The sequence below is a fragment of the Mesoplodon bidens genome (assembly GCF_964165515.1).
Source record: "Mesoplodon bidens genome assembly, chromosome: 8".
Taxonomy (NCBI): Eukaryota; Metazoa; Chordata; class Mammalia; order Artiodactyla; family Ziphiidae; genus Mesoplodon; species Mesoplodon bidens.
The window spans coordinates 13,483,542-13,501,203 of NC_138165.1; the positions used below are offsets into that span (position 1 = coordinate 13,483,542).

At 44.5% G+C, this 17,662-nt stretch overlaps 1 pseudogene across 1 annotated transcript; it reads right to left on the bottom strand.

The window, feature by feature from the left end:
- Positions 1-4,824: 4,824 nt before the first annotated feature.
- On the bottom strand, positions 4,825-6,776 carry LOC308621916 (eukaryotic translation initiation factor 4B-like; annotated as a pseudogene). Its single transcript has one exon. The product of its transcript is annotated as a eukaryotic translation initiation factor 4B-like (transcript).
- Positions 6,777-17,662: the final 10,886 nt, after the last annotated feature.

Below are 17,662 nucleotides of genomic sequence, written 5' to 3' on the forward strand. Positions count from 1 at the left end.
AAGGAAGTGGCTCATCCTGGCAAAGATTGGGGACCCCTGGCCATTCACCTTCCACCACCACCTCCCTTCAGCACAAACCATTGAAAGCTGGTTCTATACATAGGCTCATGCTTTCTGGACACAAAAGAGGGAGTTCGGTACATATCTCCTGCATCCTAAAATAGGCATTTGAGGACGGGGCAGAATGAAATATTGTTTTATTCCTAAGTATTTTATTGTTTTGATGTGATTTTAAAAGGGATTGTTTACATTCCCTTTCTGATATTTCATTGTTAGTGTAAAGAAGTGCAACTGATTTCTGCATGTTAATCTTGTATTCTGCTACCTTGCTGAATTTGTTTATCAGTTCTAGTAGTTTCTGTGTGGATTCTTTAGGGGAAATATTGTTTTAAATATTTAAAAGAACTACATAGATCCCTATAGAGAGACAGTCAACTTCATACACAAATAGCATGATACGCAAGCATTGAAACGTGAAAGAAATTGAAGTGGTAACTTGCGCCTTTTCCAGCAGACCTGGCAGGAAGTCACCACTTGCAACCATGGAGAAAAAGAACTATACAACATAGCCTATATCATGTCATAGGTACAAACATGCAAATATATTCAATATATATTTGAGATTTCCCACTACCAAAATAATCTTCATATCCTTACAGAAGTATAATAAATAAACAAATAAAAGAAACCTTCCTTTCCATCATGAGAAACCGTGAAATCAGCTGAAATGCACCCAAGTAGTTTAATCCTACAACATTCTTCTAAATTTGGGCCCAAGAGGCACTGCCACAATTTTGTTAGTCAGTTAGACAACGAGTTCATGAGAGGTGCCTCATATGCATGTCTATGTATTTGTTCTTCTGTACTGGAGGCAAGGAGAGAAGGACTCAACCAAGGAGACAGCACGGTGCCTCTCCAGGAGCCATCTAATCAGGCATCCTATGAAGATCCTTGTTCCTAGGACGATAACACAGGACCAAGGAATAGGAAGGACAATCCATTCTTCCTTCCAAATACATCCAACTCCTTTTTGGTCTTCTGACACTAATGAGAACCCTAATGCAGACCCTCCATCTGCCTTTCCTTCTATCCTGGCCAGCTTCCAGCCTTTCCTCTTGGGTTCCCTTGAATGGACCTTGGCCAGATTAATTTTTCTAAACCAGGCACAAGCAAACCAGTGGTAGCAGCCTAGCTTCTCAGCCACAGGGAGTCACTGCACACTCTGGCCCCTCACCAGCCATTGCTCCCTAGCTGAATCTGCCACTGCAGCCAGAACAGCTTTGGTGTGACCACTCTCCACTTTAATCCACCTAAGAATCCCTTCCCCTCCTCCTCACCTTTTCCAAGTGCTTGGAAATCTAACTCAAATCCCATCCGTTCCACAAAGTCTTCCTTGACTCCTCTAGTCTGTAGGGTTCTCCTTTTCCAAATTCTAATAGCAATAGAATTTGCTGTGGCTCTCTTTGCCACCAGGTGGAGAAAAAGAAATGATGCAAAAAGTGAAGCCACTGGACAGAGAGAAGCTGAGATAGGAGGGGTGTTTTATGCACAAGTCTAAGAATCTTTCCATACTTTCTGAAATTAGGCAAGGGATAAATAATTTTTTATACGCTTCCAACCAGAATGGCCAAAATAAAAACAGTTTAAAAAAAAGACAAACTAACGTTGGCAAGTGTATTAAGCAAATGGAATATCATTTACTACTAATAGGAGGGTAAATTGGTCAATCACTTTGGGGACATACTAGTAACCACTACAGTTTAGCATAAGCTTAATCCATGAGCCAGCAATTCCAACAAAATAAGTGCACGTATGCACCAGGAGAGATGCACTGGAATGTGCACAGCTGCACTAATTGTAATAGCCAAATACTAGAAACAACCCAATTGTTCATCAACCATAGAAGGAATAAATAACGTCAATGAATAAATACAATGACTTAAAATACAGCAAGGAAAATGAATAAACTCAGCCACATACAACAACACAGATAAATCTCACAAAGACAGTTGAATGAAAGACGCCAATCACAAAAACAACAAGGTAATGGTTAGAAAGGAACACAAAGAGTTTTCTGAGATTCCGGTAACGTTCTGTTAAATGAAGTGGTTACATGGATGTGTTTATTTTGTGGAAATCAATCAAGCTGTACACTTCTGATAAGTGCAATTTCTCTTATACATGTTATACATAAATCATATTTAAAGTGTGTGTGTGTGTGTGTGTGTGTGTGTGTGTGTGTGTAAAAGGGAGACAGACAGAGATGCTCCTGACTGGAGAGCAGGAAGGGAAGGAAATAGCCCAGAGACCATAAATAATATCTGTAAGCACTGAGGGCTGGCTTCACGGTGTGGGAGCTTTGCAGTTGCACCAGGCCTTGTATAGACAGGGTCCGAAACTTGGATCAATGCTATGCTGTCAGTGTCTTACAATTCTTAATAACTTTTGAAACAAGGACCTGCATTTTCCCTTCAGCCTAGGCTCTGCAAGTTATGTAGCCAATGCTGAGTACAGGTTTATTGTCAGCTCCCAGTATCCAGAATCCATAATTCCTCTAGTAGATCTGAGAGAAATTCACTGAATTGAAAAGACTCAACCTCGGAAGCACTTTTGGATGGCTTTTCAAGGAAACTGGAACTGAAGCCGCCTTCCTTACTGTAAAGTCCTAGAGAAGCCAGTTGATTTCAAAGCCCACAGTAGGTCTAAAAGGGATGGGGAAGGTAGGGGTAGAGGAAGCTGCTACCCTCTGAGTTCTGAGTTAGTTTCTAAATGAATCAGGAAAACCACTTGGTTCAGAGGAGGGTATTATTTCCTCACGCAGCTGGTACCTCATCCCATCGAGGACCAGATTGATAAGTCTGAGAACCATTGGGCCAGCTTGTCTCATCCCCCTTCTCTCCTCCAGGGAATGAGTTGACCTTGGGGAGCAGGTGGTTTCTGGAACTGCTCCAGAGCATGGGCTTTCCAGCATGTGTGTGTGGCAGGGTACGAGCATACCTAGTTCTGGAGGCATTAACAGACCAAAGCTGTGCCCTCCATCCTGGCTTCAATCTGTCTCTCCTTTGTCTTCCTTCTCAAATCATTCAGAACCCGGGCAGGGAAAAGGGGAGCTGACCAGGTTTCGAACCTTCTAGAAAATAACTGTGCTTTGCCTTCTCTTTAAAACATGGCAGTAGAACTCCTGTGCAAGAGCCACCTACAAAGTGTTCCATGGCCGCATCCACACCATAGAGGCCGGCCCCCAAGCTGGCCTTTGTGTGGTTGGCTTTTAAGCAGCAGGCCCTGCATCTCAGAGGAAAGAAGCTTCTCCTCCCTCCGGAGACTGATGAGCGTGCTCTCCCCTCTTCTTCCCTTCCTCCCGCTGCTGGGTGCCTGTGGAGAGAGGAATCCAGGCTGCTGTCACTGGGCAGCCAGGCCACCAAAACTACTGACTCTGCTTCAGGCCTGGGCATCCAAATAGGTGGGCTTCTCCCCCTGAAATCATTTTCTGCTGAATTAAATCCAATTCCGTGCCCTGGGTTCTACAGCTGATAGCACAGCCTGCCCATCGCCTCTATTTTCTGCCTGAATTTTGCTTACAGTTAATCTGCTGAAAACCCAGGAGATTTTCACGGGTGTTTCACATGAAAGGAAGAGCCCTCTGATTTTTAACTGAGAATAGATAAAATTCCCAGGGTACCCCTCAGTCAAACAACTGCTCCTGCTGACTCCAAGTAGGCAGTCTGGTGGTGGCACTCAATTTCAGTTAGCCCCAAGGACACCTTTTCTTCTCATGTGACAGTAACAATAATGACTTTTTTCTTTATCTGCTATCAACCTACAGAGTTCCAATTTTTTGCAACTCATCTTTGGAGAAACCGTCTCTCGGTGGCTCATTCTATCCATAGGATCTTTCACTTGAATAAGTTCATAGCACCTGCATTTATTCATTGATTTATTCATTCATTATCTGCTTATTCTGCAACATAGAACTAAGTGGACATTTATTCCCCTTACCCTATTATCCCTTCACATTCTTTTCTTTATACTCATCAATGCGTGGTTCATGGTACCCTTCCAAAGATGTCTTCCTTGATTAAGTCCATCCTACTCTGACCAGAGTCCTCTGATCCTATCTCTTTTTTCTGTGTCCACTCAGTATTAACTGCTACGTCTGACCCAAACTTCCCAATAGGAACTCTCATAGCTCCCCATACATCTTTCTTAAACCCAAGTAAAGTCTGATGATTTTCAAATGAGGAGGAAGATTGGCAGCGAATCAGAGTCTAAAGGGAGGGTCCTTAAAGGTCCTTTGTATTTTATAAAAAGCATGTCCAATATTACACTGTATTTCAAATAATAAATATTTGTGTCAATTTTTAATATAAACAACATGAAATATATCTCAATAAAATATCCCTGATCTGGGGGAATGAAAATATAGTGATTCTCAATGGGGACTTGTCCCTGTAGGGAATGATCAGACCCTGAGCCAGGAGAAGGCAAGGTTTTTCTGTCGATCTTCCCTAGAAGTACCAGATTCATCTCTATCCCTAGAACAAGGGACATGTTTCATAAGCCTTTGTTCAAACTCTTTTCCCTACCTGGAGTGCTCTTCCCTCTCCTCTCTATGAAACCCCTTCTATACTTAATGAGCTATTACAAATATCACTTCATACTCTAAGCCTTTCTTGGTTCTACCAAGTGGTCTTTCCTTCTTCTGAATGCCCTGGAAGAGGCCTTATCTATGGCACTAATTGCACTGTGGCAAATACAATATTGACACATTTTTATCCACCCATCCTCCTGACATTAAGCTCCCTGAGGATAGGAATCATGCACAGTATGATTTTTTTTTCCAGGAGATGGTGAGTTTTATTTTGTCTTGTCTGGATAGAGATTTGATTTGTTCTCGAATGTTCCAGGGTGTTGAGAGACTAGAAGAAAGCACAGAATGCAGAGGTCTATTCGGTGTAATCTTCTCCCTCATTTTCATCTTCATCATCAATGGCAAGGGCAGCATACTTGCTTGCAGAACTGAATTTAGAGGCTGGATTTTCTTCAGCTTTCTTTGGCTCAGGTGCAGACCTGGAGTCTTGATGCTTTTTGCCATCTTTCCTGTCTGCCTCCTTCCAGTGGTCTTTGTTCCCTCCATCTCCTGGACCACGGCTGGAATTTCCACTTTGGCCTTTTGGGGTGCTCACCCCATCTACTTTATTTTCATCTGCTTTCCTTACTGGTCCTTCCTCAGATGGTTGAGCTGAAGCTACTTTCCCTCCACCACTTGTACGGGACTGCTGCTCTGTGTCTGAGCTCTGAGATCGAGCAGGAGGGTTAGAACCTCGTTTCACACAAGCATTCTCCTTTGGTGGAGGGGTTGGCATTACCTTTAGAGGATGTTCAGGTTTGAGAGGCTTAGAAGCTGGACACTGACAGTCTTCCTCTTTATTGGGTGTTTCATATTCTAGCGACTTCTCACTCTCTCTCCTTCATGCATCCTGGTCTGACTTACTTCTTCCAGATGTGGCTGAGGTCTCTGATGACTCATTTCCTGCCCTCGGCCGTTCCCGTTCCTGAGTTTCTTCACTTCGCCAGCTTGGGTGTCTCTCCCGAGGCCGTTGTTCTAGCTTTGGCTCATCCAGCTGATGCTGCAGTTTCTCCTGTTCCTTCTGTAGCCACTCTTCTACTTCTCGTTCTCTACCAACTGTGTCAACAGGCTTTGCTCCTCCAAAGATAGAGGCTGCTTGACTGGACTGGTAGGTGCTAGCAGAAGAATCATCTTCCTTAGGAGTACTCCGAGGAGTTAGGTTCAGTTTGGGTCTTTGCGGGGGACCTCTATCATCACGCCTATAATCATCCGGAGAGTAATCATCTCTGGAGCTCCATGACCGGTCATCTTGTCATCATCTGTCTTCATAAGGTCCCCGCCTCCTCTGTAGTCGTCATCCCTATGGTACCCACTACCAAATGCTCTCCTGCCACTGCCTATCCTGGAATGGTAGCCTCTGTCATAGTCATCATAGCGATCCGGCCCCCGTATCGATCCATGTCCCGGCGTGGGCCATCACGGTAACTGTCCCGATACTCATCACGATATAGGTCTGAATCATAACGATCTCCATACTTGTCTCCAAAGCTATCATCACCTCTTCTAGGCGGGTAGTCATCAAAGCTGTCTGTAGCAGGACGGGCCCTCCAGTCTGTATCTGTTTTGTCAGAATCCCTATTTCTGTCTCTACCAAAAGAACCATCATCCTGTCTTTAGACTTGATCAGCAACGTCCACTCGAATTCTCCTGTTACCTAGAGACTCTTCATTGAAGCTCGGGGCATTGAGCAAGGAATCCAGGTCCTCAAACTCAGTGTAACCAAAACCTTTCAACCTCTCAGGATTGCTGGGTTCACATTATAAATGCACTGTGCTGATATTTAAACCTCTGAAGGAATTCTAAAGAATTCCTTAATGGAGTCTTCTATTACATCACAGGGCAGGTTCCCTAGAAAAGCAGTGTAGGGTGGCGATTTGGGAAGACAGCTCCAGTGGATATTGGATTCCCGAGCAGCCCATGGAGCAGTGGGCAGGATGGAATGGTCAATTGGAGGTGCCCTATGAACATCATCATCATTACTATGCCAAGTGGTTGAAACATCTCCTTCTAGGTCATCTGTTTCATCAGCCCAGCTGACTGGTTTGGGGACATAGGTGCTTCCTCCAGCAGTCCCTCCATCCTCAGCCAGGAGGTCTGTTAGGGAGATAGTCCTCCCCTTCTTATTCTTCTTTTTTGCTGAGGCAGCCATGTTGGGAGAGGGAGAGAGAACGCAAAGGCCACAGTATGATTTTAATTCCAGAACCCTAAGATACATCAAATATCACTTCATTCTTTCTCTAAACCAAATTAAATTAGTTCTAAGCTCTATTACCTAGCTGTAGAAACATTACATTTCAGCCTTTGGTGAGCTTCCTTCTCCCATCTGCCCTCCTACCATCACCATGAGACTATACAATATTGAGTATACAGGGGAGCATATTACATGAGCAGGGTGTCCTCCTTTGAGTAGGGTGGTGTCAGCTTTGGTGCTCACTGCCAAAGCCCACATGGTCAAGTTGAAGCAGGTGGCTCCACCACCTCTTGCCTATTTCCAAAGTCCAGTCCAAGGCCCATTCTCAGCAAGGTCTTCCCAACCTTTCTATCAGGACAGATCTTTGTCTCTTCTGAACCCCATCTCTTGACCCCCCATTTGATGTTGACTGCATTCTAGCATATGCCTTGGCATCTATTTTGTACACACTTAGTCTCTCCCGTTTGCCCCATCCCTAGTCTTTCCCTGGTCTTCAGAGGAAGAAATCATCGTAGTCACATTCGCCTCTTGTACTAGTAGCTAATGTAGTGCCTCAAATACTGAGGTACTGAGTGAACGGTTAATCTTCTGCTCTTTCATCTTCAGTCCCAGGAGACACTTCCTGAGACACAGGACCCATCCTGTAGAACTCAGCCCAGACATTCCTTCCTCAGTAAATTTTTTACCTGTCACCACAGCCATTTGTGTCATTATGTAATCTTGTTTGTACCACTAGATTGCATATTCCATGAGGGCAAGAATAGAATCTATTTTTTTTAATTTTTAAAATTGAAGTATACTTGATTTACAATATCATGGAAGTTTCAGGTGTACAGAACAGCAATTCAGTTTTATATATGTGTATATCTATATCTTTATCTATCTATGTATCTATCTATCTATCTATCTATATATATATATTCTTTTTCAGATACTTTCCCCTTATAAGTTAATACATAATATTAAGTATACTTCCCTATGCTATACAGTAGGTCCTTGTTGGTTATCTATTTATACATAGTAGTGTGTATATGTTAATCCTAGCCTCCTAATTTATCCCTCCCACCTCCCCCTTTCCCCTTTGGTAACCATAAGTTTCTTTTCTGTGTCTGTGAGTCTCTTTCTGTTTTTGAAATAAGTTCATTTGTGTCTTTTTTTTCTTTTAGATTCCACATATAAGCAATATCATATGATATTTGTCTTTCTCTTTCTGACTTAAACTTCACTTAGTATAATCATCTCTAGGTCCATCCATATTGCTGCAAATGGCATTATTTCACTCTTTTTTATGACTGAGTAATATTCCATTGTGTGTGTGTGTGTGTATGGTGTGTATACATGCCACATCTTCTTTATCCACTCATCTGTTGGTGGACACTTAGGTTGCTTCCATGTCTTAGCTATTGTAAATAGTGCTGCAGTGAACATCGTGGTGCATGCATCCTTTCAAATTATGGTTTTCTCCAGATATATGCCTAGGAGTGGAATTGCTGGGTCATATGGTAGCTATATTTTTAGATTTTTAAGGAACTTCCATACTGTTCTCCATAGTGGCTGTACCAGTTTATATTCCCACCAACAGTGTAGGAGGATTCCTTTTTCTCCACACTCTCTTCAGTATTTATTATTTGTAGAATTTTTGATGTTGGCCATTCTGACTGGTGTGAGGTAATACCTCACTGTAGTTTTGATTTGCATTTCTCTAATAGAGATGTTGAACATCTTTTCATGTGCCTTTTGGCCATCTGTATGGCTTCTTTGGAGAAATGTCTGTTTAGGTCTTCTGCTCATTTTTTGGTTTAGCTGTTCATTTTTTTGATATTGAGCTGCATGAGCTGTTTGTAAATTCTGGAGATTAATTCTCTTGTTAGTGGCACTGTTTGCAAATATTTTTTCCCATTGTATGGGTTGTCTTTTCATTTTGTTTATGGTTTCCTTTGCTGTGCAGAAGATTTTGAGTTTAATTAGGTCCCATTTATTTATTTTTGTTTTTATTTCCATTACTCTAGGAGACAAATCCAAAAAGATATTGCTGCAATTTATGTCAAAGAGTGTTCTGCCTATGTTTTCCCCTAAGAGTTTTATAGTATCCAGTCTTACATTTAGGACTTTAATCCATTTTGCGTTTATTTTTGTGTATGTGTTAAAGAATTTCATTCTTTTACATGTAGCTGTCCAGTTTTCCCAACACCATTTATTGAAGAGTCTGTCTTTTCTCCATTGTAGAGTCTTGTCTCCTTTGTCTTAGATTAATTGACCATAGGTGTGTGGGTTTATCTCTGGGCTTTCTATCCTGTTCCACTGATCTATATTTCTGTTTTTGTGCCAGTGCCATACTGTTTTGATTACTGTAGCTTTGAAGTCAGGGAGCTTGACTCCTCCAGCTCCATTCTTCTTTCTCAGGATTGTTTTGGCTATTTGGGATCTTTTCTGTTCCATACCAATTTTGAAATTACTTTTTCTAGTTCTGTGAAAAATGCCATTGGTATTTTGATAGGAATTACATTGACTGCAGATTGCCTTGGGTAATATAGTCATTTTGACAATATTGATTCTTCCAATCCAAAAGCATGGTATATCTTTCCATCTGTTTCTGTCATCTTCAATTTCTTTCATCACCGTCTTATAGTTTTCAGAGTACAGGTCTTTTGCCTCCTTAGGTAGATTTATTCTTATGTTTTTCTCTTTTTTTTTTGGATGTGATGGTAAATGGGATTGTTTCCTTAATTTCCCTTTCTGATATTTTGTTGTTAGTGTATAGAAATGCAACAGATTTCTGTGTATTAATTTTGTATCCTGCAACTTTACCAGATTCATTGATGAGCTCTAGTAGTTTTCCAGTAGCACATTTAGGATTTTCTATGTATAGTATCATGTCGTTGAACAGCATCCATTTTTCCTCACTATATTCCTTACCTAGAGTCCTGATACCCAGCAGCCAGTCAAATAAATATTGACTTGCATAGTAAATACCTCCTCCTCCAACCATCAGCTCTTCCAGCTGGGCTTGTGTTTCTGACACACCAGGATATGTTGAAGCTGTGGGGTAATGATTCTCCCCTAAGGTTAAATCAGAGGCCCCTCACCATGAGGACCTCCCTTGAGAAGCAAAGAGTGAGAATCCAGAATCCTCACCCATCTCTAAGCCATGTTTCACCACCTCTGCCTCACTTTCGTGCCTCCAGTCCTGTTCAGAAAACTCCTTACCACTTTCAACTTTTCCTTCTTCACAGTAGAGATTTATCCAAACCTTAGCAGAGATGAAAATTCCCTCAAATAGCCAAATAAAAGCCTTTTAGGGGTCTTTCAGGCCATTCTTTAGATACTATTTTCTACCAGTAGAAGGTGCAGCAAGGGGGATTTTAACATGTTTGGTTGGAAATAGCAAAGAATTCAATTAATTTAATGTGCTGGGCACTCAAGATCTGACATTGTGTAATTCTAAGTGAGAGTGACATCAATGGCATTGTAGACTAGCTTAGGAGACTGCAAGGAACATGCTCCCCAGTGCTGATGGATGAGATCATATTTTAACTATTTCAAGTTTTTTTTCAATTAATTAATTAATTAATTAATTTTACAGTAGGTCCTTGTTGGTCATCTATTTTAAGCATAGCTGTGTGTACATGTCAATCCCAAACTTGTGATTGCCGGGGTGTGGGGAGGGAAAGGTGGGAGGGAGGGATGGATTGGGAGTTTGGGATTGACATGTAACTATTTCAGGTTTAAATGGGCCTCTTCTAGTGGGGTCTAGATCTGTACTTTCCCATACAGTAGCTACTAGCCACCTGTGGCTATTTACATTTAAATTCAATAAAAATTTAAATTTCTCAGTCTCACTAGTCACACTTCAAGTGCTCAATAGCCACATGGGGCTCATGGCTACCATATTGAACAGCGCTACATTACATTCCTATCAATACAGAAAGATCTATGGAACAGCACCGCCCTTGATTCCTTGAACACACACCAAGGTGAAACATCGTCTCAGCAAGATGACTTGCACTTAGATAGGAAATGTTCAATAAACATCCACTCTTTTTACTACACACCAGATTCTGTTGTACACACTTCACACACAGCCCATCATTAGATGGTCACAATTAGGGACATATGTAGTATATTATTATCCCCTGAACTAGTTTGCTGGTGCTGCCATTGCAAAATATTGTACACTTGGTGGCTGCATTTGATAGAAAATAGAAGACCAGAAAAATGAGCCAGATGAATGACTCTACTTACCTACTTCCTTTTTTTTCCTCTTTGCCCTCCTGACCATTTTGGTATAAAAGTCTCAGAATAGGATGGGTTATAACTCCAAACTCAGAGAGATGGTAATGTGGGTAATAAATCCTGCCCAGGACCACGCCTGAGAAGACAGCCTCCCAGGCTAAGAATGAGCAGGGCCAACTCAGTGCAGCATCTGGCTCATGTTGGTACAATTCAGGAATGCCACCATCACCCAATGGGATTTTTGCATTGTAATATGCTAATGACCAAGCCAGTATGCTGGGCAGGGAGTAAAAGCACCAATTCTCCTCTACAAAAATAAAAATGACATGCAGCCAGCTCTCTATTAACCACAGAAACTGGAGCAATAAGACCAGAGGCAATTGCAATTCACAGATAATTCCAAAGCTTTTCTCTAGCAAGTGACAGCAAGTGATCTCATTTTCAGAGGCTTCAAGGACTATTCTAATGTAATAAACAGAGAGACAAATTGTGTGAATGCAACACACACATACACACAGAGCTTGATGTGGGAGTAACGGAAGGGAACCAGAGGCCAGATACCCATTCAGGCTTGACGTGCTCCTGCTGAACCCTTAGACTTTGTGTTCATAAACTCACCACTCATTCAGGACCTTTGGGATTAATGCAAATTAATTAAACTGTCAGGTAGCTCATTTTACCATTATTGAGGTTTTAAAATAATTAAGAGTGAAGGCAACTGATTAAAGCCTTTCCAGGCTGCTGTAGCAGTTTATGAATTATAAAAGTTCCACATTAATATGACTCCACTGTGACTGCAGATTAGCTGGGGGATATTCATTAATATGGAATAAAAAAGCAACAGGAGCTATGACATCCTTTGTTTCATGTTCCCTGACAGCTTTCCAGGGCACTCAGTGTGAAGGCATGAAAATAATATACTGTATTTCTATAGCATTTTACAAATAGGATAATATCATTTATCCCATTTGATCTCCTCATTAATCTTATGAGCTTGGCAAGGCTGGTGTTATTCTCTTTGTTTTACCTGAAAAGAAACTAAAACTCAAAGAAGTTTAGTGCCTCACACAGATAATAAGAGAGGAAACATAGTCAAATACCCAGGCCTGCTAACTCCCAATCCAGTGGTCTTCCAGTATGCCATTGTGTCTCTCTTTCTTAAGAGCCATGCTTCTCCAAAAACAGTCCCTCCATCCTCCCGTCTTAGGTGTCTGAAATTTCCAAGGAGAAAGATTCATTACTTTGGTTTAAAGCAAGGATTCCCACATTAAAATAGAGGAGAAGAATTTTCACGGAGAGGTGGAAGAATAGAAGTGTTCAGGAAAAACGCATACGCCCTTTTTGGCCAATGGCATCGTTGAAGAATTTCTATCCCTTTCCATTTGCTTTCATGGTGAGTCCAATCTACCTCTTGAAAACCCCTTCCTGCAATCCTGCCTTGTTTTCTTGTCCTTTCTTGTGACTTACCTCAAGGCATTTTTCCAGGATTGCTTCTAACCGTATTCTGGTTTTGGTGGCAAGCTGAGCCTTTGGTCGTTTCCTCTTCCTGATTGGAAATTTGAGTGGCATGTCCCTGTTCAGACACCTTGGGCTCGTCTCTCATGGTTCCCTCTCTTCCCCTTCATCCTCCAGACAAATTCCAAACTGTGAGAAAAAGGATGTTGAAGGTGCTGACTTCCCCTGGTGAGTAGATTGTTAGAAAAGAGGCTGGAGTTGGGACCCAAGCACCAGGAGATGAGGAGAGGAGGTGCCGTCTCCAAACTCTTCCCGATCAGACGGTGTACCATCCTCTGGGTGTGACAGGTGTGTTTCAGCAGTAGGAAGGGTCCCCTGCAAGTTAGGGGAACACCAGGGATCTTTCCAAATCAGTGTCTCCCAGAACCCCAAAGCTGGGGACGTTTTAAGCTACGGGTACATGCATGTATGTTCATGAAGGGCCTTGGGCAGTAGGCAGAGTCCAAGCTTTAGATGATTGAGGGTCAGAAGCACTCACCATCAGCCTCCCTTAAGTTACATTTTATTTGGCCTTGGTAGATGATGTAGATATACATATCTATTTTTTCAGATTCTTTCCCCGTATAGGTTATTACAAAATATTGAGTGTAGTTCCCTGTGCTATACAGTAGGTAGGCCCTTGTTGATTATCCATTTTGTACATAGCATTGTGTATGTGTTAATCCCCAAATCTTAAATTATCCCTCCCCGCACCTTTCCGCTTTTGTAACAATAAGTTACAAGATTTTATATTCCTCAGAAATGGGGGAGCTGAAAGAATGGTATAATTTTCAATGGAAAAACATTCAAAAGAAGATTGAAGCTTCAGCCAAGATCATTAGATGTACATCCTTGGAAAACCATCACTTAATTTCTCTAAACTTGACCTGACAAATAAGACAAAAACCCTCCATTGAACTTGCTTATAATCAAGTGCTGGAAATATCAAAAGGAAGTCTTAGAAACATCTTATTTTACCCCAGCCTTATACACTGCTCTATGTTAATTACAGTTTGGCTCACACATCTGTTCACTGAAGTTACAATGTTCTCAAATTCTGTTACTGATCCTCCAGAGTGGATCCCAACAAGGGTCCCCCTGCCCAGTGTCATTGGAGCCAACAGATCGAGACTGAGTTTGGTTCAGAAGCAAAGGAAACTTTATATTTTGATCAGAGAATGGAGAGGTGAGAGCGTGCGCTCCCCCGCGGGCTGTGGGCCGGGCTGCTTTGTAGGGATCCCGGCAGCGTCAGTGGGAGGGAGGGGGCGGAGCTCTCGAGGGCCGGGTTGGCTGCAGCTCAGGCTCTATGTCGCGGAGTCTGCATGTGGCCCCGCTAGCCGAGGTGTCGGCCCAGCCATTCTGCACTAGGAAATTGTGTCTGAAGTGCCGGGTGTGGGACCTCTGCATGCGGAGCCCTAGGAGCACGTGAAATTAGACAAAGCACAAAGGAAAAAAAGGTTAGACTTTATTTTATTGCCCAGATTCTAATTTTATCTCCCAGGTATTTTGAATGGGCTTTGCCGGAGACGAACCCCTCCTCTGCTTTTTGTCCCGTTCCTCATTCTTGGGGTGCTGAGGGTGCAGACCCCTCTTCTGTAAGTGCTTCGTGCTGAGTTGGGAGTCCTCATACCCGGGGGGAGGGGCCGAACGTCTCCCCACCAGCCTCCAGGTGAGGTCGATTGTCCCCAGGCCTCCCGCCTCACTGCTCGTCCGCCTGAGCACCAGCACTGGAAGTGTTATAGATTCTAATGACCCTTAAGGGTCCAGGAAAGAGATGCGCAGAGACGCTGGGGGGGCAGGTTTTACCCCGCCCCACAGTTGTTCGGCCACCTTAGGCTGACGGTTTCTGCCAGCCTAGATGCTCTGACCAGTAGCCTGTGCTTTCTTCAATTAGGCCCCTGAATTAACGTACAAACAGCACCAGGTGTCAGAGCCCTGCTCACTCAACTCCCAGACAGTCCAGGGTCGGTGGTGATCCAGGACCATGACAGCCACTGAGTCAACAGCCTTTTGAAGTAGCCAGGAGTCCAGCCGGTCTTACTGGCCGCCGTCACCGCGGTGTCTGTAGGCTTTTCTATGGTGACAGCGTGATATACGGTTCCCCCGCCAAGCTTATTAGCTCCCCTCTGGGTGCAGTAAGTCCTGCAAGCAGTAGTCTGCTCTTTCGGGGCACACTCTTGTTGTTTTCTGAGAGAAGCTCCAGGTCAAGTGATGGTCACACGAGTCGTCATGGGGGCCCGTTGCCCCCGGTTGTCTCTCTGGAGGTTGGAGTTGGAGGGCCTCCTCACTCGAGGTCAGTGTGTCCACAGAGCGACCCCTGCAACTTCAGGGCATGGTGGGTGGTTAGGATCACCACGTGGGGTCCTTTTCCCTTAGGAGGGAGCTGGCCTTGTGGGCTGCTGATTTCCAGGTTTTTAGATACCCCCAGTATCCTGGCCGGATGGGGCGGCAGGCCAAGCCCTTGGTGACCGCAGTTTATCCTACCTGGACGGCATTCTTGCATTGCTCCATTTCAAGTGGTCCCAGCTTTTGCACTAATACTCCAAGAGCGATTCACCTTCGACTGGGAATGTAAAGGTCAAAGGGTTTAGCTAAATTAGGGAGTTCCAGGGCAAGGGTCTGAAGTGACTGCTCCTTCCATTCTTGAAAGGCTGCTTCTGGATTCTATTCAGAAGGATCATCATCTTTTCCTGTCAGTGCTTCATATAGAGGCCCAGCTATTAGGCCGTAGTTAGGGATCCAGATGCAGCAAACCACGGCCTCCCCAGGAACCCCTAAGCTGTCTTCTAGTTTTAGAAGAGGTAAGGCTGCAAATGGCTTCTTCCCTTTCCTGGGATGGGCTTCTCCAAACTTCTGTGAGAATGAAGCCCAGGCAGGTCACCTTAGCCTGTGATATTTGAGCCTTTTTCTTGGACACCTTCTATCCTTTCTTGGCTAGGTGGTTCAGAGGCCTCCTTAGTAGGGCTGGCGAGCAGAATGTCGTCTGCATATTGAAGGTGGGTTCCCTTCTCCAGAGGTAGATCTTTTAGGTTTTAGTTAAGTTTCCCCAAAGGTGGTGTGGGAATTTTTGAACCCTTGGGGCAGGACGGCCCCAGCAGTACTGTCTTCTTTGTATGTTGAGTCCTGCCAATCACAAGCCAAAATTTCTTGTGACTCTGGGGCTAATGGAATACAGAAGAAGGCATCATCTAAGTCTAATACAGAATACCATGTCCTGGTGGATGGTAGAATGACCAGCAAGGTGGGGGAATTAGAAACTACTGGATGTATATCCTCGGTGTCTTCACTGACTATCCTGACGTCCTTTACCAGGTCCCCAGTAGCCCATGGGGCTCTCATGGTCCGACCCCTCCCAGGATATGGAGCTCACCTGGGCAGGTACCCAGCACCCCATGGGGCTCTCGTGGTCAGACCCCTCCCAGGATTTGGAGCTCACCTGAGCAGGTACCCAGCAGCCCATGGGGCTCTCGTGGTCAGACCCCTCCCGGGATATGGAGCTCACCTGGGCAGGTACCCAGCAGCCCATGGGGCTCTCATGGTCAGGCCCCTCCCAGGATACGGAGCTCCCCTGGGCAGGTACCCCAGCAGGTCTAGGCACACAGGAACCGTGCACATAGCCCTCATTGCAGAACACCCCAGATCACCTGTCACTCAGAGCTGACACAGAGCACCTCAGAGCAGGACTTGAACTAACAAACAGCAGCTCCGACAGGTCTGTGACCCTGGGCATCACTCTGTGCGACCTCCCTCTTCCTGGTCTTCCAGAGACTTCCACTGCAGCCAGGGCACCAGGCCTCTGTCTCCACCCACCACCCCTCCTCTCCCTGACTCCTGGGTTCCTCTTATTAGCATAGGGTCTTCTTGAATTTCTCTCCCACTCATGGGCCAGATAAAATGATTAGAAAACAAGCTGCAGCTGCAGCCCCTTGTCTATCCTGACCCTCAGGACCCCACACCTGTTCCTTGGACCTGGCCCATTCAGCAAGGTCCATTTCCTGCAACTGTGAGCCCCTGAGGTGTGAGGATTGGCTGACCTGAGCAGCCTGACCCTGCCTGCCAGCCCTCCCCAGGTGTGCCTGGGTTGAGGTCAATATAAACACCGCTCCAGGCGGCAAGAGCCCCTGCAGCTGTGCCTGACGCCATATTCTCTGCCCCGTCAGCAGTCTCGGGGCTGGGCTGGTGGGAGGGAGTGACGGGCCGTGGCTTTGTGGGTGGCCCGGTGTGAGTGGGGCTCTGCTGGACTTTCTGCAGGAGTTGCCAGGCTGCCACCTGCTAAAGAAGATGATGTGTCACCCATACCTTCCACTGGAATTTCTCCCCAGGCAGAGGTGAGGAAGGAAAAAAGCAGTGGGGGCCGGGACAGGAGTGGTATCTCAGGCAGGGAAATGGAAAGCTTCCAGAAGAGCGCCCGGGGCCAGGACCATCCTGGCTGGCCTGCAGGCACCAAGTTGGCCTGACTGCTGTCTCTGGTGTGGCTCCACGGCCCTTCCTCTAGGTTTTCAAGTCCTTGCACACATTCAGGTGTTTTACCTGGGAAGGGTGGGAGCAGTTCAGCAGCAGCTGGCCTGGTGCTCAGCTCACATTTACTCACAGACACCTTGGCACCGTCCCCCAGCTTTGCAATAAGGACGCTCCTTGCAGGGAGGCTGCTGGCTGCATGGGAGACGATTCCCCACCTCTGACCAACTTCAGAATTGTTTCCCACTGGAGCAAGTGCCCTGATAGGGTTTTCCTCTGTATAACTGGTGGATTCTGTTTTTTTTCTTTTTTCTTTTTAGGTTCAAGGTAGGTTTTATTCCTCTTTTTTGTATTTATAGATATAAGCATGGAAATAATTCATTCATATAAATACATCTATGGGAAGGGAAGAACATTTTTTCTGTTTTATTTTTTTTAATATTTGAATTTTATTGTATTTATTTTTTTACACAGGTTCTTATTGATTATGTATTTTATACATATAAACGTATACATGTCAATCCCAATCTCCCAATTCGTCCCACCCCCACCCCCCCACGGCTTTCCCCCCTTGGTGTCCATACGTTCGTTCTCTACCTCTGTGTCTCTATTTCTACCCTGCAAACCGGTTCATCTGTACCATTTTTCGAGGTTCCACA